Source organism: Gobio gobio (genome assembly GCF_949357685.1).
Source record: "Gobio gobio genome assembly, chromosome: 6".
Classification (NCBI taxonomy): Eukaryota; Metazoa; Chordata; class Actinopteri; order Cypriniformes; family Gobionidae; genus Gobio; species Gobio gobio.
This window is the reverse complement of record NC_137102.1, coordinates 28,598,723-28,623,677: the sequence shown is the minus strand read 5'-3', so window position 1 is coordinate 28,623,677 and position 24,955 is coordinate 28,598,723.

The window sequence follows — 24,955 nt, the reverse complement described above, 5'->3', positions numbered from 1 at the left end:
TTTTCTGCTATGTCGAATTTTGTCCAAAACCTACTTTTGCGAACTAGTCCCTGGTTTTTTGCCCGATCGGAACCGAACCAGTCTAGGACAATTCTCTGGACTCTCTAGATCAATAATTATCAAAAAAAAGTTGAACTTTGGCATTTGGGTGGCTGTAACAGGGTCATTTACAAAAGGGGCGTGGCAAAATACACTAAAAAGCCTATTAATCCCAAATGAAAACTCAGAACTTCACCAAAATTGATGACCATATGTGTCAGAACATGGCGAGGAAGCATGCAGAGTTTCATGGAGATCGGACCATAGGTGGCGCTATAACTGGCAAAAAGCCTTCCTTCTTATTAGGGGTTCAAGCATGAAATGCTGAAACCCTATTGTAATTGTAAGGATTCGTAAAACGCATCGAGCAGGCCAAACCGTAAGGCCTAGAGACTTGAAACCTGGCCAGATGGTAGGCCTCAGTTTGGGGACAACCTATCAGAGTATGACCCCGAATGGCCCATAGGTGGCGCTACAGCAACCAAAAGTTCAAAATTGCTCATAACTCTTAGACCGTGTGTCCCAGGATCAAGTGTCTTATATCGTTGGAATCCTTGGCTCAAGGCAGACAATATGGCTATCTCCGATTTTGATGTAGGCAGGGAAAGTTTTCTGCTATGTCGAATTTTGTCCAAAACCTACTTTTGCGAACTAGTCCCTGGTTTTTTGCCCGATCGGAACCGAACCAGTCTAGGACAATTCTCTGGACTCTCTAGATCAATAATTATCAAAAAAAAGTTGAACTTTGGCATTTGGGTGGCTGTAACAGGGTCATTTACAAAAGGGGCGTGGCAAAATACACTAAAAAGCCTATTAATCCCAAATGAAAACTCAGAACTTCACCAAAATTGATGACCATATGTGTCAGAACATGGCGAGGAAGCATGCAGAGTTTCATGGAGATCGGACCATAGGTGGCGCTATAACTGGCAAAAAGCCTTCCTTCTTATTAGGGGTTCAAGCATGAAATGCTGAAACCCTATTGTAATTGTAAGGATTCGTAAAACGCATCGAGCAGGCCAAACCGTAAGGCCTAGAGACTTGAAACCTGGCCAGATGGTAGGCCTCAGTTTGGGGACAACCTATCAGAGTATGACCCCGAATGGCCCATAGGTGGCGCTACAGCAACCAAAAGTTCAAAATTGCTCATAACTCTTAGACCGTGTGTCCCAGGATCAAGTGTCTTATATCGTTGGAATCCTTGGCTCAAGGCAGACAATATGGCTATCTCCGATTTTGATGTAGGCAGGGAAAGTTTTCTGCTATGTCGAATTTTGTCCAAAACCTACTTTTGCGAACTAGTCCCTGGTTTTTTGCCCGATCGGAACCGAACCAGTCTAGGACAATTCTCTGGACTCTCTAGATCAATAATTATCAAAAAAAAGTTGAACTTTGGCATTTGGGTGGCTGTAACAGGGTCATTTACAAAAGGGGCGTGGCAAAATACACTAAAAAGCCTATTAATCCCAAATGAAAACTCAGAACTTCACCAAAATTGATGACCATATGTGTCAGAACATGGCGAGGAAGCATGCAGAGTTTCATGGAGATCGGACCATAGGTGGCGCTATAACTGGCAAAAAGCCTTCCTTCTTATTAGGGGTTCAAGCATGAAATGCTGAAACCCTATTGTAATTGTAAGGATTCGTAAAACGCATCGAGCAGGCCAAACCGTAAGGCCTAGAGACTTGAAACCTGGCCAGATGGTAGGCCTCAGTTTGGGGACAACCTATCAGAGTATGACCCCGAATGGCCCATAGGTGGCGCTACAGCAACCAAAAGTTCAAAATTGCTCATAACTCTTAGACCGTGTGTCCCAGGATCAAGTGTCTTATATCGTTGGAATCCTTGGCTCAAGGCAGACAATATGGCTATCTCCGATTTTGATGTAGGCAGGGAAAGTTTTCTGCTATGTCGAATTTTGTCCAAAACCTACTTTTGCGAACTAGTCCCTGGTTTTTTGCCCGATCGGAACCGAACCAGTCTAGGACAATTCTCTGGACTCTCTAGATCAATAATTATCAAAAAAAAGTTGAACTTTGGCATTTGGGTGGCTGTAACAGGGTCATTTACAAAAGGGGCGTGGCAAAATACACTAAAAAGCCTATTAATCCCAAATGAAAACTCAGAACTTCACCAAAATTGATGACCATATGTGTCAGAACATGGCGAGGAAGCATGCAGAGTTTCATGGAGATCGGACCATAGGTGGCGCTATAACTGGCAAAAAGCCTTCCTTCTTATTAGGGGTTCAAGCATGAAATGCTGAAACCCTATTGTAATTGTAAGGATTCGTAAAACGCATCGAGCAGGCCAAACCGTAAGGCCTAGAGACTTGAAACCTGGCCAGATGGTAGGCCTCAGTTTGGGGACAACCTATCAGAGTATGACCCCGAATGGCCCATAGGTGGCGCTACAGCAACCAAAAGTTCAAAATTGCTCATAACTCTTAGACCGTGTGTCCCAGGATCAAGTGTCTTATATCGTTGGAATCCTTGGCTCAAGGCAGACAATATGGCTATCTCCGATTTTGATGTAGGCAGGGAAAGTTTTCTGCTATGTCGAATTTTGTCCAAAACCTACTTTTGCGAACTAGTCCCTGGTTTTTTGCCCGATCGGAACCGAACCAGTCTAGGACAATTCTCTGGACTCTCTAGATCAATAATTATCAAAAAAAAGTTGAACTTTGGCATTTGGGTGGCTGTAACAGGGTCATTTACAAAAGGGGCGTGGCAAAATACACTAAAAAGCCTATTAATCCCAAATGAAAACTCAGAACTTCACCAAAATTGATGACCATATGTGTCAGAACATGGCGAGGAAGCATGCAGAGTTTCATGGAGATCGGACCATAGGTGGCGCTATAACTGGCAAAAAGCCTTCCTTCTTATTAGGGGTTCAAGCATGAAATGCTGAAACCCTATTGTAATTGTAAGGATTCGTAAAACGCATCGAGCAGGCCAAACCGTAAGGCCTAGAGACTTGAAACCTGGCCAGATGGTAGGCCTCAGTTTGGGGACAACCTATCAGAGTATGACCCCGAATGGCCCATAGGTGGCGCTACAGCAACCAAAAGTTCAAAATTGCTCATAACTCTTAGACCGTGTGTCCCAGGATCAAGTGTCTTATATCGTTGGAATCCTTGGCTCAAGGCAGACAATATGGCTATCTCCGATTTTGATGTAGGCAGGGAAAGTTTTCTGCTATGTCGAATTTTGTCCAAAACCTACTTTTGCGAACTAGTCCCTGGTTTTTTGCCCGATCGGAACCGAACCAGTCTAGGACAATTCTCTGGACTCTCTAGATCAATAATTATCAAAAAAAAGTTGAACTTTGGCATTTGGGTGGCTGTAACAGGGTCATTTACAAAAGGGGCGTGGCAAAATACACTAAAAAGCCTATTAATCCCAAATGAAAACTCAGAACTTCACCAAAATTGATGACCATATGTGTCAGAACATGGCGAGGAAGCATGCAGAGTTTCATGGAGATCGGACCATAGGTGGCGCTATAACTGGCAAAAAGCCTTCCTTCTTATTAGGGGTTCAAGCATGAAATGCTGAAACCCTATTGTAATTGTAAGGATTCGTAAAACGCATCGAGCAGGCCAAACCGTAAGGCCTAGAGACTTGAAACCTGGCCAGATGGTAGGCCTCAGTTTGGGGACAACCTATCAGAGTATGACCCCGAATGGCCCATAGGTGGCGCTACAGCAACCAAAAGTTCAAAATTGCTCATAACTCTTAGACCGTGTGTCCCAGGATCAAGTGTCTTATATCGTTGGAATCCTTGGCTCAAGGCAGACAATATGGCTATCTCCGATTTTGATGTAGGCAGGGAAAGTTTTCTGCTATGTCGAATTTTGTCCAAAACCTACTTTTGCGAACTAGTCCCTGGTTTTTTGCCCGATCGGAACCGAACCAGTCTAGGACAATTCTCTGGACTCTCTAGATCAATAATTATCAAAAAAAAGTTGAACTTTGGCATTTGGGTGGCTGTAACAGGGTCATTTACAAAAGGGGCGTGGCAAAATACACTAAAAAGCCTATTAATCCCAAATGAAAACTCAGAACTTCACCAAAATTGATGACCATATGTGTCAGAACATGGCGAGGAAGCATGCAGAGTTTCATGGAGATCGGACCATAGGTGGCGCTATAACTGGCAAAAAGCCTTCCTTCTTATTAGGGGTTCAAGCATGAAATGCTGAAACCCTATTGTAATTGTAAGGATTCGTAAAACGCATCGAGCAGGCCAAACCGTAAGGCCTAGAGACTTGAAACCTGGCCAGATGGTAGGCCTCAGTTTGGGGACAACCTATCAGAGTATGACCCCGAATGGCCCATAGGTGGCGCTACAGCAACCAAAAGTTCAAAATTGCTCATAACTCTTAGACCGTGTGTCCCAGGATCAAGTGTCTTATATCGTTGGAATCCTTGGCTCAAGGCAGACAATATGGCTATCTCCGATTTTGATGTAGGCAGGGAAAGTTTTCTGCTATGTCGAATTTTGTCCAAAACCTACTTTTGCGAACTAGTCCCTGGTTTTTTGCCCGATCGGAACCGAACCAGTCTAGGACAATTCTCTGGACTCTCTAGATCAATAATTATCAAAAAAAAGTTGAACTTTGGCATTTGGGTGGCTGTAACAGGGTCATTTACAAAAGGGGCGTGGCAAAATACACTAAAAAGCCTATTAATCCCAAATGAAAACTCAGAACTTCACCAAAATTGATGACCATATGTGTCAGAACATGGCGAGGAAGCATGCAGAGTTTCATGGAGATCGGACCATAGGTGGCGCTATAACTGGCAAAAAGCCTTCCTTCTTATTAGGGGTTCAAGCATGAAATGCTGAAACCCTATTGTAATTGTAAGGATTCGTAAAACGCATCGAGCAGGCCAAACCGTAAGGCCTAGAGACTTGAAACCTGGCCAGATGGTAGGCCTCAGTTTGGGGACAACCTATCAGAGTATGACCCCGAATGGCCCATAGGTGGCGCTACAGCAACCAAAAGTTCAAAATTGCTCATAACTCTTAGACCGTGTGTCCCAGGATCAAGTGTCTTATATCGTTGGAATCCTTGGCTCAAGGCAGACAATATGGCTATCTCCGATTTTGATGTAGGCAGGGAAAGTTTTCTGCTATGTCGAATTTTGTCCAAAACCTACTTTTGCGAACTAGTCCCTGGTTTTTTGCCCGATCGGAACCGAACCAGTCTAGGACAATTCTCTGGACTCTCTAGATCAATAATTATCAAAAAAAAGTTGAACTTTGGCATTTGGGTGGCTGTAACAGGGTCATTTACAAAAGGGGCGTGGCAAAATACACTAAAAAGCCTATTAATCCCAAATGAAAACTCAGAACTTCACCAAAATTGATGACCATATGTGTCAGAACATGGCGAGGAAGCATGCAGAGTTTCATGGAGATCGGACCATAGGTGGCGCTATAACTGGCAAAAAGCCTTCCTTCTTATTAGGGGTTCAAGCATGAAATGCTGAAACCCTATTGTAATTGTAAGGATTCGTAAAACGCATCGAGCAGGCCAAACCGTAAGGCCTAGAGACTTGAAACCTGGCCAGATGGTAGGCCTCAGTTTGGGGACAACCTATCAGAGTATGACCCCGAATGGCCCATAGGTGGCGCTACAGCAACCAAAAGTTCAAAATTGCTCATAACTCTTAGACCGTGTGTCCCAGGATCAAGTGTCTTATATCGTTGGAATCCTTGGCTCAAGGCAGACAATATGGCTATCTCCGATTTTGATGTAGGCAGGGAAAGTTTTCTGCTATGTCGAATTTTGTCCAAAACCTACTTTTGCGAACTAGTCCCTGGTTTTTTGCCCGATCGGAACCGAACCAGTCTAGGACAATTCTCTGGACTCTCTAGATCAATAATTATCAAAAAAAAGTTGAACTTTGGCATTTGGGTGGCTGTAACAGGGTCATTTACAAAAGGGGCGTGGCAAAATACACTAAAAAGCCTATTAATCCCAAATGAAAACTCAGAACTTCACCAAAATTGATGACCATATGTGTCAGAACATGGCGAGGAAGCATGCAGAGTTTCATGGAGATCGGACCATAGGTGGCGCTATAACTGGCAAAAAGCCTTCCTTCTTATTAGGGGTTCAAGCATGAAATGCTGAAACCCTATTGTAATTGTAAGGATTCGTAAAACGCATCGAGCAGGCCAAACCGTAAGGCCTAGAGACTTGAAACCTGGCCAGATGGTAGGCCTCAGTTTGGGGACAACCTATCAGAGTATGACCCCGAATGGCCCATAGGTGGCGCTACAGCAACCAAAAGTTCAAAATTGCTCATAACTCTTAGACCGTGTGTCCCAGGATCAAGTGTCTTATATCGTTGGAATCCTTGGCTCAAGGCAGACAATATGGCTATCTCCGATTTTGATGTAGGCAGGGAAAGTTTTCTGCTATGTCGAATTTTGTCCAAAACCTACTTTTGCGAACTAGTCCCTGGTTTTTTGCCCGATCGGAACCGAACCAGTCTAGGACAATTCTCTGGACTCTCTAGATCAATAATTATCAAAAAAAAGTTGAACTTTGGCATTTGGGTGGCTGTAACAGGGTCATTTACAAAAGGGGCGTGGCAAAATACACTAAAAAGCCTATTAATCCCAAATGAAAACTCAGAACTTCACCAAAATTGATGACCATATGTGTCAGAACATGGCGAGGAAGCATGCAGAGTTTCATGGAGATCGGACCATAGGTGGCGCTATAACTGGCAAAAAGCCTTCCTTCTTATTAGGGGTTCAAGCATGAAATGCTGAAACCCTATTGTAATTGTAAGGATTCGTAAAACGCATCGAGCAGGCCAAACCGTAAGGCCTAGAGACTTGAAACCTGGCCAGATGGTAGGCCTCAGTTTGGGGACAACCTATCAGAGTATGACCCCGAATGGCCCATAGGTGGCGCTACAGCAACCAAAAGTTCAAAATTGCTCATAACTCTTAGACCGTGTGTCCCAGGATCAAGTGTCTTATATCGTTGGAATCCTTGGCTCAAGGCAGACAATATGGCTATCTCCGATTTTGATGTAGGCAGGGAAAGTTTTCTGCTATGTCGAATTTTGTCCAAAACCTACTTTTGCGAACTAGTCCCTGGTTTTTTGCCCGATCGGAACCGAACCAGTCTAGGACAATTCTCTGGACTCTCTAGATCAATAATTATCAAAAAAAAGTTGAACTTTGGCATTTGGGTGGCTGTAACAGGGTCATTTACAAAAGGGGCGTGGCAAAATACACTAAAAAGCCTATTAATCCCAAATGAAAACTCAGAACTTCACCAAAATTGATGACCATATGTGTCAGAACATGGCGAGGAAGCATGCAGAGTTTCATGGAGATCGGACCATAGGTGGCGCTATAACTGGCAAAAAGCCTTCCTTCTTATTAGGGGTTCAAGCATGAAATGCTGAAACCCTATTGTAATTGTAAGGATTCGTAAAACGCATCGAGCAGGCCAAACCGTAAGGCCTAGAGACTTGAAACCTGGCCAGATGGTAGGCCTCAGTTTGGGGACAACCTATCAGAGTATGACCCCGAATGGCCCATAGGTGGCGCTACAGCAACCAAAAGTTCAAAATTGCTCATAACTCTTAGACCGTGTGTCCCAGGATCAAGTGTCTTATATCGTTGGAATCCTTGGCTCAAGGCAGACAATATGGCTATCTCCGATTTTGATGTAGGCAGGGAAAGTTTTCTGCTATGTCGAATTTTGTCCAAAACCTACTTTTGCGAACTAGTCCCTGGTTTTTTGCCCGATCGGAACCGAACCAGTCTAGGACAATTCTCTGGACTCTCTAGATCAATAATTATCAAAAAAAAGTTGAACTTTGGCATTTGGGTGGCTGTAACAGGGTCATTTACAAAAGGGGCGTGGCAAAATACACTAAAAAGCCTATTAATCCCAAATGAAAACTCAGAACTTCACCAAAATTGATGACCATATGTGTCAGAACATGGCGAGGAAGCATGCAGAGTTTCATGGAGATCGGACCATAGGTGGCGCTATAACTGGCAAAAAGCCTTCCTTCTTATTAGGGGTTCAAGCATGAAATGCTGAAACCCTATTGTAATTGTAAGGATTCGTAAAACGCATCGAGCAGGCCAAACCGTAAGGCCTAGAGACTTGAAACCTGGCCAGATGGTAGGCCTCAGTTTGGGGACAACCTATCAGAGTATGACCCCGAATGGCCCATAGGTGGCGCTACAGCAACCAAAAGTTCAAAATTGCTCATAACTCTTAGACCGTGTGTCCCAGGATCAAGTGTCTTATATCGTTGGAATCCTTGGCTCAAGGCAGACAATATGGCTATCTCCGATTTTGATGTAGGCAGGGAAAGTTTTCTGCTATGTCGAATTTTGTCCAAAACCTACTTTTGCGAACTAGTCCCTGGTTTTTTGCCCGATCGGAACCGAACCAGTCTAGGACAATTCTCTGGACTCTCTAGATCAATAATTATCAAAAAAAAGTTGAACTTTGGCATTTGGGTGGCTGTAACAGGGTCATTTACAAAAGGGGCGTGGCAAAATACACTAAAAAGCCTATTAATCCCAAATGAAAACTCAGAACTTCACCAAAATTGATGACCATATGTGTCAGAACATGGCGAGGAAGCATGCAGAGTTTCATGGAGATCGGACCATAGGTGGCGCTATAACTGGCAAAAAGCCTTCCTTCTTATTAGGGGTTCAAGCATGAAATGCTGAAACCCTATTGTAATTGTAAGGATTCGTAAAACGCATCGAGCAGGCCAAACCGTAAGGCCTAGAGACTTGAAACCTGGCCAGATGGTAGGCCTCAGTTTGGGGACAACCTATCAGAGTATGACCCCGAATGGCCCATAGGTGGCGCTACAGCAACCAAAAGTTCAAAATTGCTCATAACTCTTAGACCGTGTGTCCCAGGATCAAGTGTCTTATATCGTTGGAATCCTTGGCTCAAGGCAGACAATATGGCTATCTCCGATTTTGATGTAGGCAGGGAAAGTTTTCTGCTATGTCGAATTTTGTCCAAAACCTACTTTTGCGAACTAGTCCCTGGTTTTTTGCCCGATCGGAACCGAACCAGTCTAGGACAATTCTCTGGACTCTCTAGATCAATAATTATCAAAAAAAAGTTGAACTTTGGCATTTGGGTGGCTGTAACAGGGTCATTTACAAAAGGGGCGTGGCAAAATACACTAAAAAGCCTATTAATCCCAAATGAAAACTCAGAACTTCACCAAAATTGATGACCATATGTGTCAGAACATGGCGAGGAAGCATGCAGAGTTTCATGGAGATCGGACCATAGGTGGCGCTATAACTGGCAAAAAGCCTTCCTTCTTATTAGGGGTTCAAGCATGAAATGCTGAAACCCTATTGTAATTGTAAGGATTCGTAAAACGCATCGAGCAGGCCAAACCGTAAGGCCTAGAGACTTGAAACCTGGCCAGATGGTAGGCCTCAGTTTGGGGACAACCTATCAGAGTATGACCCCGAATGGCCCATAGGTGGCGCTACAGCAACCAAAAGTTCAAAATTGCTCATAACTCTTAGACCGTGTGTCCCAGGATCAAGTGTCTTATATCGTTGGAATCCTTGGCTCAAGGCAGACAATATGGCTATCTCCGATTTTGATGTAGGCAGGGAAAGTTTTCTGCTATGTCGAATTTTGTCCAAAACCTACTTTTGCGAACTAGTCCCTGGTTTTTTGCCCGATCGGAACCGAACCAGTCTAGGACAATTCTCTGGACTCTCTAGATCAATAATTATCAAAAAAAAGTTGAACTTTGGCATTTGGGTGGCTGTAACAGGGTCATTTACAAAAGGGGCGTGGCAAAATACACTAAAAAGCCTATTAATCCCAAATGAAAACTCAGAACTTCACCAAAATTGATGACCATATGTGTCAGAACATGGCGAGGAAGCATGCAGAGTTTCATGGAGATCGGACCATAGGTGGCGCTATAACTGGCAAAAAGCCTTCCTTCTTATTAGGGGTTCAAGCATGAAATGCTGAAACCCTATTGTAATTGTAAGGATTCGTAAAACGCATCGAGCAGGCCAAACCGTAAGGCCTAGAGACTTGAAACCTGGCCAGATGGTAGGCCTCAGTTTGGGGACAACCTATCAGAGTATGACCCCGAATGGCCCATAGGTGGCGCTACAGCAACCAAAAGTTCAAAATTGCTCATAACTCTTAGACCGTGTGTCCCAGGATCAAGTGTCTTATATCGTTGGAATCCTTGGCTCAAGGCAGACAATATGGCTATCTCCGATTTTGATGTAGGCAGGGAAAGTTTTCTGCTATGTCGAATTTTGTCCAAAACCTACTTTTGCGAACTAGTCCCTGGTTTTTTGCCCGATCGGAACCGAACCAGTCTAGGACAATTCTCTGGACTCTCTAGATCAATAATTATCAAAAAAAAGTTGAACTTTGGCATTTGGGTGGCTGTAACAGGGTCATTTACAAAAGGGGCGTGGCAAAATACACTAAAAAGCCTATTAATCCCAAATGAAAACTCAGAACTTCACCAAAATTGATGACCATATGTGTCAGAACATGGCGAGGAAGCATGCAGAGTTTCATGGAGATCGGACCATAGGTGGCGCTATAACTGGCAAAAAGCCTTCCTTCTTATTAGGGGTTCAAGCATGAAATGCTGAAACCCTATTGTAATTGTAAGGATTCGTAAAACGCATCGAGCAGGCCAAACCGTAAGGCCTAGAGACTTGAAACCTGGCCAGATGGTAGGCCTCAGTTTGGGGACAACCTATCAGAGTATGACCCCGAATGGCCCATAGGTGGCGCTACAGCAACCAAAAGTTCAAAATTGCTCATAACTCTTAGACCGTGTGTCCCAGGATCAAGTGTCTTATATCGTTGGAATCCTTGGCTCAAGGCAGACAATATGGCTATCTCCGATTTTGATGTAGGCAGGGAAAGTTTTCTGCTATGTCGAATTTTGTCCAAAACCTACTTTTGCGAACTAGTCCCTGGTTTTTTGCCCGATCGGAACCGAACCAGTCTAGGACAATTCTCTGGACTCTCTAGATCAATAATTATCAAAAAAAAGTTGAACTTTGGCATTTGGGTGGCTGTAACAGGGTCATTTACAAAAGGGGCGTGGCAAAATACACTAAAAAGCCTATTAATCCCAAATGAAAACTCAGAACTTCACCAAAATTGATGACCATATGTGTCAGAACATGGCGAGGAAGCATGCAGAGTTTCATGGAGATCGGACCATAGGTGGCGCTATAACTGGCAAAAAGCCTTCCTTCTTATTAGGGGTTCAAGCATGAAATGCTGAAACCCTATTGTAATTGTAAGGATTCGTAAAACGCATCGAGCAGGCCAAACCGTAAGGCCTAGAGACTTGAAACCTGGCCAGATGGTAGGCCTCAGTTTGGGGACAACCTATCAGAGTATGACCCCGAATGGCCCATAGGTGGCGCTACAGCAACCAAAAGTTCAAAATTGCTCATAACTCTTAGACCGTGTGTCCCAGGATCAAGTGTCTTATATCGTTGGAATCCTTGGCTCAAGGCAGACAATATGGCTATCTCCGATTTTGATGTAGGCAGGGAAAGTTTTCTGCTATGTCGAATTTTGTCCAAAACCTACTTTTGCGAACTAGTCCCTGGTTTTTTGCCCGATCGGAACCGAACCAGTCTAGGACAATTCTCTGGACTCTCTAGATCAATAATTATCAAAAAAAAGTTGAACTTTGGCATTTGGGTGGCTGTAACAGGGTCATTTACAAAAGGGGCGTGGCAAAATACACTAAAAAGCCTATTAATCCCAAATGAAAACTCAGAACTTCACCAAAATTGATGACCATATGTGTCAGAACATGGCGAGGAAGCATGCAGAGTTTCATGGAGATCGGACCATAGGTGGCGCTATAACTGGCAAAAAGCCTTCCTTCTTATTAGGGGTTCAAGCATGAAATGCTGAAACCCTATTGTAATTGTAAGGATTCGTAAAACGCATCGAGCAGGCCAAACCGTAAGGCCTAGAGACTTGAAACCTGGCCAGATGGTAGGCCTCAGTTTGGGGACAACCTATCAGAGTATGACCCCGAATGGCCCATAGGTGGCGCTACAGCAACCAAAAGTTCAAAATTGCTCATAACTCTTAGACCGTGTGTCCCAGGATCAAGTGTCTTATATCGTTGGAATCCTTGGCTCAAGGCAGACAATATGGCTATCTCCGATTTTGATGTAGGCAGGGAAAGTTTTCTGCTATGTCGAATTTTGTCCAAAACCTACTTTTGCGAACTAGTCCCTGGTTTTTTGCACCGATCGGAACCGAACCAGTCTAGGACAATTCTCTGGACTCTCTAGATCAATAATTATCAAAAAAAAGTTGAACTTTGGCATTTGGGTGGCTGTAACAGGGTCATTTACAAAAGGGGCGTGGCAAAATACACTAAAAAGCCTATTAATCCCAAATGAAAACTCAGAACTTCACCAAAATTGATGACCATATGTGTCAGAACATGGCGAGGAAGCATGCAGAGTTTCATGGAGATCGGACCATAGGTGGCGCTATAACTGGCAAAAAGCCTTCCTTCTTATTAGGGGTTCAAGCATGAAATGCTGAAACCCTATTGTAATTGTAAGGATTCGTAAAACGCATCGAGCAGGCCAAACCGTAAGGCCTAGAGACTTGAAACCTGGCCAGATGGTAGGCCTCAGTTTGGGGACAACCTATCAGAGTATGACCCCGAATGGCCCATAGGTGGCGCTACAGCAACCAAAAGTTCAAAATTGCTCATAACTCTTAGACCGTGTGTCCCAGGATCAAGTGTCTTATATCGTTGGAATCCTTGGCTCAAGGCAGACAATATGGCTATCTCCGATTTTGATGTAGGCAGGGAAAGTTTTCTGCTATGTCGAATTTTGTCCAAAACCTACTTTTGCGAACTAGTCCCTGGTTTTTTGCCCGATCGGAACCGAACCAGTCTAGGACAATTCTCTGGACTCTCTAGATCAATAATTATCAAAAAAAAGTTGAACTTTGGCATTTGGGTGGCTGTAACAGGGTCATTTACAAAAGGGGCGTGGCAAAATACACTAAAAAGCCTATTAATCCCAAATGAAAACTCAGAACTTCACCAAAATTGATGACCATATGTGTCAGAACATGGCGAGGAAGCATGCAGAGTTTCATGGAGATCGGACCATAGGTGGCGCTATAACTGGCAAAAAGCCTTCCTTCTTATTAGGGGTTCAAGCATGAAATGCTGAAACCCTATTGTAATTGTAAGGATTCGTAAAACGCATCGAGCAGGCCAAACCGTAAGGCCTAGAGACTTGAAACCTGGCCAGATGGTAGGCCTCAGTTTGGGGACAACCTATCAGAGTATGACCCCGAATGGCCCATAGGTGGCGCTACAGCAACCAAAAGTTCAAAATTGCTCATAACTCTTAGACCGTGTGTCCCAGGATCAAGTGTCTTATATCGTTGGAATCCTTGGCTCAAGGCAGACAATATGGCTATCTCCGATTTTGATGTAGGCAGGGAAAGTTTTCTGCTATGTCGAATTTTGTCCAAAACCTACTTTTGCGAACTAGTCCCTGGTTTTTTGCCCGATCGGAACCGAACCAGTCTAGGACAATTCTCTGGACTCTCTAGATCAATAATTATCAAAAAAAAGTTGAACTTTGGCATTTGGGTGGCTGTAACAGGGTCATTTACAAAAGGGGCGTGGCAAAATACACTAAAAAGCCTATTAATCCCAAATGAAAACTCAGAACTTCACCAAAATTGATGACCATATGTGTCAGAACATGGCGAGGAAGCATGCAGAGTTTCATGGAGATCGGACCATAGGTGGCGCTATAACTGGCAAAAAGCCTTCCTTCTTATTAGGGGTTCAAGCATGAAATGCTGAAACCCTATTGTAATTGTAAGGATTCGTAAAACGCATCGAGCAGGCCAAACCGTAAGGCCTAGAGACTTGAAACCTGGCCAGATGGTAGGCCTCAGTTTGGGGACAACCTATCAGAGTATGACCCCGAATGGCCCATAGGTGGCGCTACAGCAACCAAAAGTTCAAAATTGCTCATAACTCTTAGACCGTGTGTCCCAGGATCAAGTGTCTTATATCGTTGGAATCCTTGGCTCAAGGCAGACAATATGGCTATCTCCGATTTTGATGTAGGCAGGGAAAGTTTTCTGCTATGTCGAATTTTGTCCAAAACCTACTTTTGCGAACTAGTCCCTGGTTTTTTGCCCGATCGGAACCGAACCAGTCTAGGACAATTCTCTGGACTCTCTAGATCAATAATTATCAAAAAAAAGTTGAACTTTGGCATTTGGGTGGCTGTAACAGGGTCATTTACAAAAGGGGCGTGGCAAAATACACTAAAAAGCCTATTAATCCCAAATGAAAACTCAGAACTTCACCAAAATTGATGACCATATGTGTCAGAACATGGCGAGGAAGCATGCAGAGTTTCATGGAGATCGGACCATAGGTGGCGCTATAACTGGCAAAAAGCCTTCCTTCTTATTAGGGGTTCAAGCATGAAATGCTGAAACCCTATTGTAATTGTAAGGATTCGTAAAACGCATCGAGCAGGCCAAACCGTAAGGCCTAGAGACTTGAAACCTGGCCAGATGGTAGGCCTCAGTTTGGGGACAACCTATCAGAGTATGACCCCGAATGGCCCATAGGTGGCGCTACAGCAACCAAAAGTTCAAAATTGCTCATAACTCTTAGACCGTGTGTCCCAGGATCAAGTGTCTTATATCGTTGGAATCCTTGGCTCAAGGCAGACAATATGGCTATCTCCGATTTTGATGTAGGCAGGGAAAGTTTTCTGCTATGTCGAATTTTGTCCAAAACCTACTTTTGCGAACTAGTCCCTGGTTTTTTGCCCGATCGGAACCGAACCAGTCTAGGACAATTCTCTGGACTCTCTAGATCAATAATTATCAAAAAAAAGTTGAACTTTGGCATTTGGGTGGCTGTAACAGGGTCATTTACAAAAGGGGCGTGGCAAAATACACTAAAAAGCCTATTAATCCCAAATGAAAACTCAGAACTTCACCAAAATTGATGACCATATGTGTCAGAACATGGCGAGGAAGCATGCAGAGTTTCATGGAGATCGGACCATAGGTGGCGCTATAACTGGCAAAAAGCCTTCCTTCTTATTAGGGGTTCAAGCATGAAATGCTGAAACCCTATTGTAATTGTAAGGATTCGTAAAACGCATCGAGCAGGCCAAACCGTAAGGCCTAGAGACTTGAAACCTGGCCAGATGGTAGGCCTCAGTTTGGGGACAACCTATCAGAGTATGACCCCGAATGGCCCATAGGTGGCGCTACAGCAACCAAAAGTTCAAAATTGCTCATAACTCTTAGACCGTGTGTCCCAGGATCAAGTGTCTTATATCGTTGGAATCCTTGGCTCAAGGCAGACAATATGGCTATCTCCGATTTTGATGTAGGCAGGGAAAGTTTTCTGCTATGTCGAATTTTGTCCAAAACCTACTTTTGCGAACTAGTCCCTGGTTTTTTGCCCGATCGGAACCGAACCAGTCTAGGACAATTCTCTGGACTCTCTAGATCAATAATTATCAAAAAAAAGTTGAACTTTGGCATTTGGGTGGCTGTAACAGGGTCATTTACAAAAGGGGCGTGGCAAAATACACTAAAAAGCCTATTAATCCCAAATGAAAACTCAGAACTTCACCAAAATTGATGACCATATGTGTCAGAACATGGCGAGGAAGCATGCAGAGTTTCATGGAGATCGGACCATAGGTGGCGCTATAACTGGCAAAAAGCCTTCCTTCTTATTAGGGGTTCAAGCATGAAATGCTGAAACCCTATTGTAATTGTAAGGATTCGTAAAACGCATCGAGCAGGCCAAACCGTAAGGCCTAGAGACTTGAAACCTGGCCAGATGGTAGGCCTCAGTTTGGGGACAACCTATCAGAGTATGACCCCGAATGGCCCATAGGTGGCGCTACAGCAACCAAAAGTTCAAAATTGCTCATAACTCTTAGACCGTGTGTCCCAGGATCAAGTGTCTTATATCGTTGGAATCCTTGGCTCAAGGCAGACAATATGGCTATCTCCGATTTTGATGTAGGCAGGGAAAGTTTTCTGCTATGTCGAATTTTGTCCAAAACCTACTTTTGCGAACTAGTCCCTGGTTTTTTGCCCGATCGGAACCGAACCAGTCTAGGACAATTCTCTGGACTCTCTAGATCAATAATTATCAAAAAAAAGTTGAACTTTGGCATTTGGGTGGCTGTAACAGGGTCATTTACAAAAGGGGCGTGGCAAAATACACTAAAAAGCCTATTAATCCCAAATGAAAACTCAGAACTTCACCAAAATTGATGACCATATGTGTCAGAACATGGCGAGGAAGCATGCAGAGTTTCATGGAGATCGGACCATAGGTGGCGCTATAACTGGCAAAAAGCCTTCCTTCTTATTAGGGGTTCAAGCATGAAATGCTGAAACCCTATTGTAATTGTAAGGATTCGTAAAACGCATCGAGCAGGCCAAACCGTAAGGCCTAGAGACTTGAAACCTGGCCAGATGGTAGGCCTCAGTTTGGGGACAACCTATCAGAGTATGACCCCGAATGGCCCATAGGTGGCGCTACAGCAACCAAAAGTTCAAAATTGCTCATAACTCTTAGACCGTGTGTCCCAGGATCAAGTGTCTTATATCGTTGGAATCCTTGGCTCAAGGCAGACAATATGGCTATCTCCGATTTTGATGTAGGCAGGGAAAGTTTTCTGCTATGTCGAATTTTGTCCAAAACCTACTTTTGCGAACTAGTCCCTGGTTTTTTGCCCGATCGGAACCGAACCAGTCTAGGACAATTCTCTGGACTCTCTAGATCAATAATTATCAAAAAAAAGTTGAACTTTGGCATTTGGGTGGCTGTAACAGGGTCATTTACAAAAGGGGCGTGGCAAAATACACTAAAAAGCCTATTAATCCCAAATGAAAACTCAGAACTTCACCAAAATTGATGACCATATGTGTCAGAACATGGCGAGGAAGCATGCAGAGTTTCATGGAGATCGGACCATAGGTGGCGCTATAACTGGCAAAAAGCCTTCCTTCTTATTAGGGGTTCAAGCATGAAATGCTGAAACCCTATTGTAATTGTAAGGATTCGTAAAACGCATCGAGCAGGCCAAACCGTAAGGCCTAGAGACTTGAAACCTGGCCAGATGGTAGGCCTCAGTTTGGGGACAACCTATCAGAGTATGACCCCGAATGGCCCATAGGTGGCGCTACAGCAACCAAAAGTTCAAAATTGCTCATAACTCTTAGACCGTGTGTCCCAGGATCAAGTGTCTTATATCGTTGGAATCCTTGGCTCAAGGCAGACAATATGGCTATCTCCGATTTTGATGTAGGCAGGGAAAGTTTTCTGCTATGTCGAATTTTGTCCAAAACCTACTTTTGCGAACTAGTCCCTGGTTTTTTGCCCGATCGGAACCGAACCAGTCTAGGACAATTCTCTGGACTCTCTAGATCAATAATTATCAAAAAAAAGTTGAACTTTGGCATTTGGGTGGCTGTAACAGGGTCATTTACAAAAGGGGCGTGGCAAAATACACTAAAAAGCCTATTAATCCCAAATGAAAACTCAGAACTTCACCAAAATTGATGACCATATGTGTCAGAACATGGCGAGGAAGCATGCAGAGTTTCATGGAGATCGGACCATAGGTGGCGCTATAACTGGCAAAAAGCCTTCCTTCTTATTAGGGGTTCAAGCATGAAATGCTGAAACCCTATTGTAATTGTAAGGATTCGTAAAACGCATCGAGCAGGCCAAACCGTAAGGCCTAGAGACTTGAAACCTGGCCAGATGGTAGGCCTCAGTTTGGGGACAACCTATCAGAGTATGACCCCGAATGGCCCATAGGTGGCGCTACAGCAACCAAAAGTTCAAAATTGCTCATAACTCTTAGACCGTGTGTCCCAGGATCAAGTGTCTTATATCGTTGGAATCCTTGGCTCAAGGCAGACAATATGGCTATCTCCGATTTTGATGTAGGCAGGGAAAGTTTTCTGCTATGTCGAATTTTGTCCAAAACCTACTTTTGCGAACTAGTCCCTGGTTTTTTGCCCGATCGGAACCGAACCAGTCTAGGACAATTCTCTGGACTCTCTAGATCAATAATTATCAAAAAAAAGTTGAACTTTGGCATTTGGGTGGCTGTAACAGGGTCATTTACAAAAGGGGCGTGGCAAAATACACTAAAAAGCCTATTAATCCCAAATGAAAACTCAGAACTTCACCAAAATTGATGACCATATGTGTCAGAACATGGCGAGGAAGCATGCAGAGTTTCATGGAGATCGGACCATAGGTGGCGCTATAACTGGCAAAAAGCCTTCCTTCTTATTAGGGGTTCAAGCATGAAATGCTGAAACCCTATTGTAATTGTAAGGATTCGTAAAACGCATCGAGCAGGCCAAACCGTAAGGCCTAGAGACTTGAAACCTGGCCAGATGGTAGGCCTCAGTTTGGGGACAACCTATCAGAGTATGACCCCGAATGGCCCATAGGTGGCGCTACAGCAACCAAAAGTTCAAAATTGCTCATAACTCTTAGACCGTGTGTCCCAGGATCAAGTGTCTTATATCGTTGGAATCCTTGGCTCAAGGCAGACAATATGGCTATCTCCGATTTTGATGTAGGCAGGGAAAGTTTTCTGCTATGTCGAATTTTGTCCAAAACCTACTTTTGCGAACTAGTCCCTGGTTTTTTGCCCGATCGGAACCGAACCAGTCTAGGACAATTCTCTGGACTCTCTAGATCAATAATTATCAAAAAAAAGTTGAACTTTGGCATTTGGGTGGCTGTAACAGGGTCATTTACAAAAGGGGCGTGGCAAAATACACTAAAAAGCCTATTAATCCCAAATGAAAACTCAGAACTTCACCAAAATTGATGACCATATGTGTCAGAACATGGCGAGGAAGCATGCAGAGTTTCATGGAGATCGGACCATAGGTGGCGCTATAACTGGCAAAAAGCCTTCCTTCTTATTAGGGGTTCAAGCATGAAATGCTGAAACCCTATTGTAATTGTAAGGATTCGTAAAACGCATCGAGCAGGCCAAACCGTAAGGCCTAGAGACTTGAAACCTGGCCAGATGGTAGGCCTCAGTTTGGGGACAACCTATCAGAGTATGACCCCGAATGGCCCATAGGTGGCGCTACAGCAACCAAAAGTTCAAAATTGCTCATAACTCTTAGACCGTGTGTCCCAGGATCAAGTGTCTTATATCGTTGGAATCCTTGGCTCAAGGCAGACAATATGGCTATCTCCGATTTTGATGTAGGCAGGGAAAGTTTTCTGCTATGTCGAATTTTGTCCAAAACCTACTTTTGCGAACTAGTCCCTGGTTTTTTGCCCGATCGGAACCGAACCAGTCTAGGACAATTCTCTGGACTCTCTAGATCAATAATTATCAAAAAAAAGTTGAACTTTGGCATTTGGGTGGCTGTAACAGGGTCATTTACAAAAGGGGCGTGGCAAAATACACTAAAAAGCCTATTAATCCCAAATGAAAACTCAGAACTTCACCAAAATTGATGACCATATGTGTCAGAACATGGCGAGGAAGCATGCAGAGTTTCATGGAGATCGGACCATAGGTGGCGCTATAACTGGCAAAAAGCCTTCCTTCTTATTAGGGGTTCAAGCATGAAATGCTGAAACCCTATTGTAATTGTAAGGATTCGTAAAACGCATCGAGCAGGCCAAACCGTAAGGCCTAGAGACTTGAAACCTGGCCAGATGGTAGGCCTCAGTTTGGGGACAACCTATCAGAGTATGACCCCGAATGGCCCATAGGTGGCGCTACAGCAACCAAAAGTTCAAAATTGCTCATAACTCTTAGACCGTGTGTCCCAGGATCAAGTGTCTTATATCGTTGGAATCCTTGGCTCAAGGCAGACAATATGGCTATCTCCGATTTTGATGTAGGCAGGGAAAGTTTTCTGCTATGTCGAATTTTGTCCAAAACCTACTTTTGCGAACTAGTCCCTGGTTTTTTGCCCGATCGGAACCGAACCAGTCTAGGACAATTCTCTGGACTCTCTAGATCAATAATTATCAAAAAAAAGTTGAACTTTGGCATTTGGGTGGCTGTAACAGGGTCATTTACAAAAGGGGCGTGGCAAAATACACTAAAAAGCCTATTAATCCCAAATGAAAACTCAGAACTTCACCAAAATTGATGACCATATGTGTCAGAACATGGCGAGGAAGCATGCAGAGTTTCATGGAGATCGGACCATAGGTGGCGCTATAACTGGCAAAAAGCCTTCCTTCTTATTAGGGGTTCAAGCATGAAATGCTGAAACCCTATTGTAATTGTAAGGATTCGTAAAACGCATCGAGCAGGCCAAACCGTAAGGCCTAGAGACTTGAAACCTGGCCAGATGGTAGGCCTCAGTTTGGGGACAACCTATCAGAGTATGACCCCGAATGGCCCATAGGTGGCGCTACAGCAACCAAAAGTTCAAAATTGCTCATAACTCTTAGACCGTGTGTCCCAGGATCAAGTGTCTTATATCGTTGGAATCCTTGGCTCAAGGCAGACAATATGGCTATCTCCGATTTTGATGTAGGCAGGGAAAGTTTTCTGCTATGTCGAATTTTGTCCAAAACCTACTTTTGCGAACTAGTCCCTGGTTTTTTGCCCGATCGGAACCGAACCAGTCTAGGACAATTCTCTGGACTCTCTAGATCAATAATTATCAAAAAAAAGTTGAACTTTGGCATTTGGGTGGCTGTAACAGGGTCATTTACAAAAGGGGCGTGGCAAAATACACTAAAAAGCCTATTAATCCCAAATGAAAACTCAGAACTTCACCAAAATTGATGACCATATGTGTCAGAACATGGCGAGGAAGCATGCAGAGTTTCATGGAGATCGGACCATAGGTGGCGCTATAACTGGCAAAAAGCCTTCCTTCTTATTAGGGGTTCAAGCATGAAATGCTGAAACCCTATTGTAATTGTAAGGATTCGTAAAACGCATCGAGCAGGCCAAACCGTAAGGCCTAGAGACTTGAAACCTGGCCAGATGGTAGGCCTCAGTTTGGGGACAACCTATCAGAGTATGACCCCGAATGGCCCATAGGTGGCGCTACAGCAACCAAAAGTTCAAAATTGCTCATAACTCTTAGACCGTGTGTCCCAGGATCAAGTGTCTTATATCGTTGGAATCCTTGGCTCAAGGCAGACAATATGGCTATCTCCGATTTTGATGTAGGCAGGGAAAGTTTTCTGCTATGTCGAATTTTGTCCAAAACCTACTTTTGCGAACTAGTCCCTGGTTTTTTGCCCGATCGGAACCGAACCAGTCTAGGACAATTCTCTGGACTCTCTAGATCAATAATTATCAAAAAAAAGTTGAACTTTGGCATTTGGGTGGCTGTAACAGGGTCATTTACAAAAGGGGCGTGGCAAAATACACTAAAAAGCCTATTAATCCCAAATGAAAACTCAGAACTTCACCAAAATTGATGACCATATGTGTCAGAACATGGCGAGGAAGCATGCAGAGTTTCATGGAGATCGGACCATAGGTGGCGCTATAACTGGCAAAAAGCCTTCCTTCTTATTAGGGGTTCAAGCATGAAATGCTGAAACCCTATTGTAATTGTAAGGATTCGTAAAACGCATCGAGCAGGCCAAACCGTAAGGCCTAGAGACTTGAAACCTGGCCAGATGGTAGGCCTCAGTTTGGGGACAACCTATCAGAGTATGACCCCGAATGGCCCATAGGTGGCGCTACAGCAACCAAAAGTTCAAAATTGCTCATAACTCTTAGACCGTGTGTCCCAGGATCAAGTGTCTTATATCGTTGGAATCCTTGGCTCAAGGCAGACAATATGGCTATCTCCGATTTTGATGTAGGCAGGGAAAGTTTTCTGCTATGTCGAATTTTGTCCAAAACCTACTTTTGCGAACTAGTCCCTGGTTTTTTGCCCGATCGGAACCGAACCAGTCTAGGACAATTCTCTGGACTCTCTAGATCAATAATTATCAAAAAAAAGTTGAACTTTGGCATTTGGGTGGCTGTAACAGGGTCATTTACAAAAGGGGCGTGGCAAAATACACTAAAAAGCCTATTAATCCCAAATGAAAACTCAGAACTTCACCAAAATTGATGACCATATGTGTCAGAACATGGCGAGGAAGCATGCAGAGTTTCATGGAGATCGGACCATAGGTGGCGCTATAACTGGCAAAAAGCCTTCCTTCTTATTAGGGGTTCAAGCATGAAATGCTGAAACCCTATTGTAATTGTAAGGATTCGTAAAACGCATCGAGCAGGCCAAACCGTAAGGCCTAGAGACTTGAAACCTGGCCAGATGGTAGGCCTCAGTTTGGGGACAACCTATCAGAGTATGACCCCGAATGGCCCATAGGTGGCGCTACAGCAACCAAAAGTTCAAAATTGCTCATAACTCTTAGACCGTGTGTCCCAGGATCAAGTGTCTTATATCGTTGGAATCCTTGGCTCAAGGCAGACAATATGGCTATCTCCGATTTTGATGTAGGCAGGGAAAGTTTTCTGCTATGTCGAATTTTGTCCAAAACCTACTTTTGCGAACTAGTCCCTGGTTTTTTGCCCGATCGGAACCGAACCAGTCTAGGACAATTCTCTGGACTCTCTAGATCAATAATTATCAAAAAAAAGTTGAACTTTGGCATTTGGGTGGCTGTAACAGGGTCATTTACAAAAGGGGCGTGGCAAAATACACTAAAAAGCCTATTAATCCCAAATGAAAACTCAGAACTTCACCAAAATTGATGACCATATGTGTCAGAACATGGCGAGGAAGCATGCAGAGTTTCATGGAGATCGGACCATAGGTGGCGCTATAACTGGCAAAAAGCCTTCCTTCTTATTAGGGGTTCAAGCATGAAATGCTGAAACCCTATTGTAATTGTAAGGATTCGTAAAACGCATCGAGCAGGCCAAACCGTAAGGCCTAGAGACTTGAAACCTGGCCAGATGGTAGGCCTCAGTTTGGGGACAACCTATCAGAGTATGACCCCGAATGGCCCATAGGTGGCGCTACAGCAACCAAAAGTTCAAAATTGCTCATAACTCTTAGACCGTGTGTCCCAGGATCAAGTGTCTTATATCGTTGGAATCCTTGGCTCAAGGCAGACAATATGGCTATCTCCGATTTTGATGTAGGCAGGGAAAGTTTTCTGCTATGTCGAATTTTGTCCAAAACCTACTTTTGCGAACTAGTCCCTGGTTTTTTGCCCGATCGGAACCGAACCAGTCTAGGACAATTCTCTGGACTCTCTAGATCAATAATTATCAAAAAAAAGTTGAACTTTGGCATTTGGGTGGCTGTAACAGGGTCATTTACAAAAGGGGCGTGGCAAAATACACTAAAAAGCCTATTAATCCCAAATGAAAACTCAGAACTTCACCAAAATTGATGACCATATGTGTCAGAACATGGCGAGGAAGCATGCAGAGTTTCATGGAGATCGGACCATAGGTGGCGCTATAACTGGCAAAAAGCCTTCCTTCTTATTAGGGGTTCAAGCATGAAATGCTGAAACCCTATTGTAATTGTAAGGATTCGTAAAACGCATCGAGCAGGCCAAACCGTAAGGCCTAGAGACTTGAAACCTGGCCAGATGGTAGGCCTCAGTTTGGGGACAACCTATCAGAGTATGACCCCGAATGGCCCATAGGTGGCGCTACAGCAACCAAAAGTTCAAAATTGCTCATAACTCTTAGACCGTGTGTCCCAGGATCAAGTGTCTTATATCGTTGGAATCCTTGGCTCAAGGCAGACAATATGGCTATCTCCGATTTTGATGTAGGCAGGGAAAGTTTTCTGCTATGTCGAATTTTGTCCAAAACCTACTTTTGCGAACTAGTCCCTGGTTTTTTGCCCGATCGGAACCGAACCAGTCTAGGACAATTCTCTGGACTCTCTAGATCAATAATTATCAAAAAAAAGTTGAACTTTGGCATTTGGGTGGCTGTAACAGGGTCATTTACAAAAGGGGCGTGGCAAAATACACTAAAAAGCCTATTAATCCCAAATGAAAACTCAGAACTTCACCAAAATTGATGACCATATGTGTCAGAACATGGCGAGGAAGCATGCAGAGTTTCATGGAGATCGGACCATAGGTGGCGCTATAACTGGCAAAAAGCCTTCCTTCTTATTAGGGGTTCAAGCATGAAATGCTGAAACCCTATTGTAATTGTAAGGATTCGTAAAACGCATCGAGCAGGCCAAACCGTAAGGCCTAGAGACTTGAAACCTGGCCAGATGGTAGGCCTCAGTTTGGGGACAACCTATCAGAGTATGACCCCGAATGGCCCATAGGTGGCGCTACAGCAACCAAAAGTTCAAAATTGCTCATAACTCTTAGACCGTGTGTCCCAGGATCAAGTGTCTTATATCGTTGGAATCCTTGGCTCAAGGCAGACAATATGGCTATCTCCGATTTTGATGTAGGCAGGGAAAGTTTTCTGCTATGTCGAATTTTGTCCAAAACCTACTTTTGCGAACTAGTCCCTGGTTTTTTGCCCGATCGGAACCGAACCAGTCTAGGACAATTCTCTGGACTCTCTAGATCAATAATTATCAAAAAAAAGTTGAACTTTGGCATTTGGGTGGCTGTAACAGGGTCATTTACAAAAGGGGCGTGGCAAAATACACTAAAAAGCCTATTAATCCCAAATGAAAACTCAGAACTTCACCAAAATTGATGACCATATGTGTCAGAACATGGCGAGGAAGCATGCAGAGTTTCATGGAGATCGGACCATAGGTGGCGCTATAACTGGCAAAAAGCCTTCCTTCTTATTAGGGGTTCAAGCATGAAATGCTGAA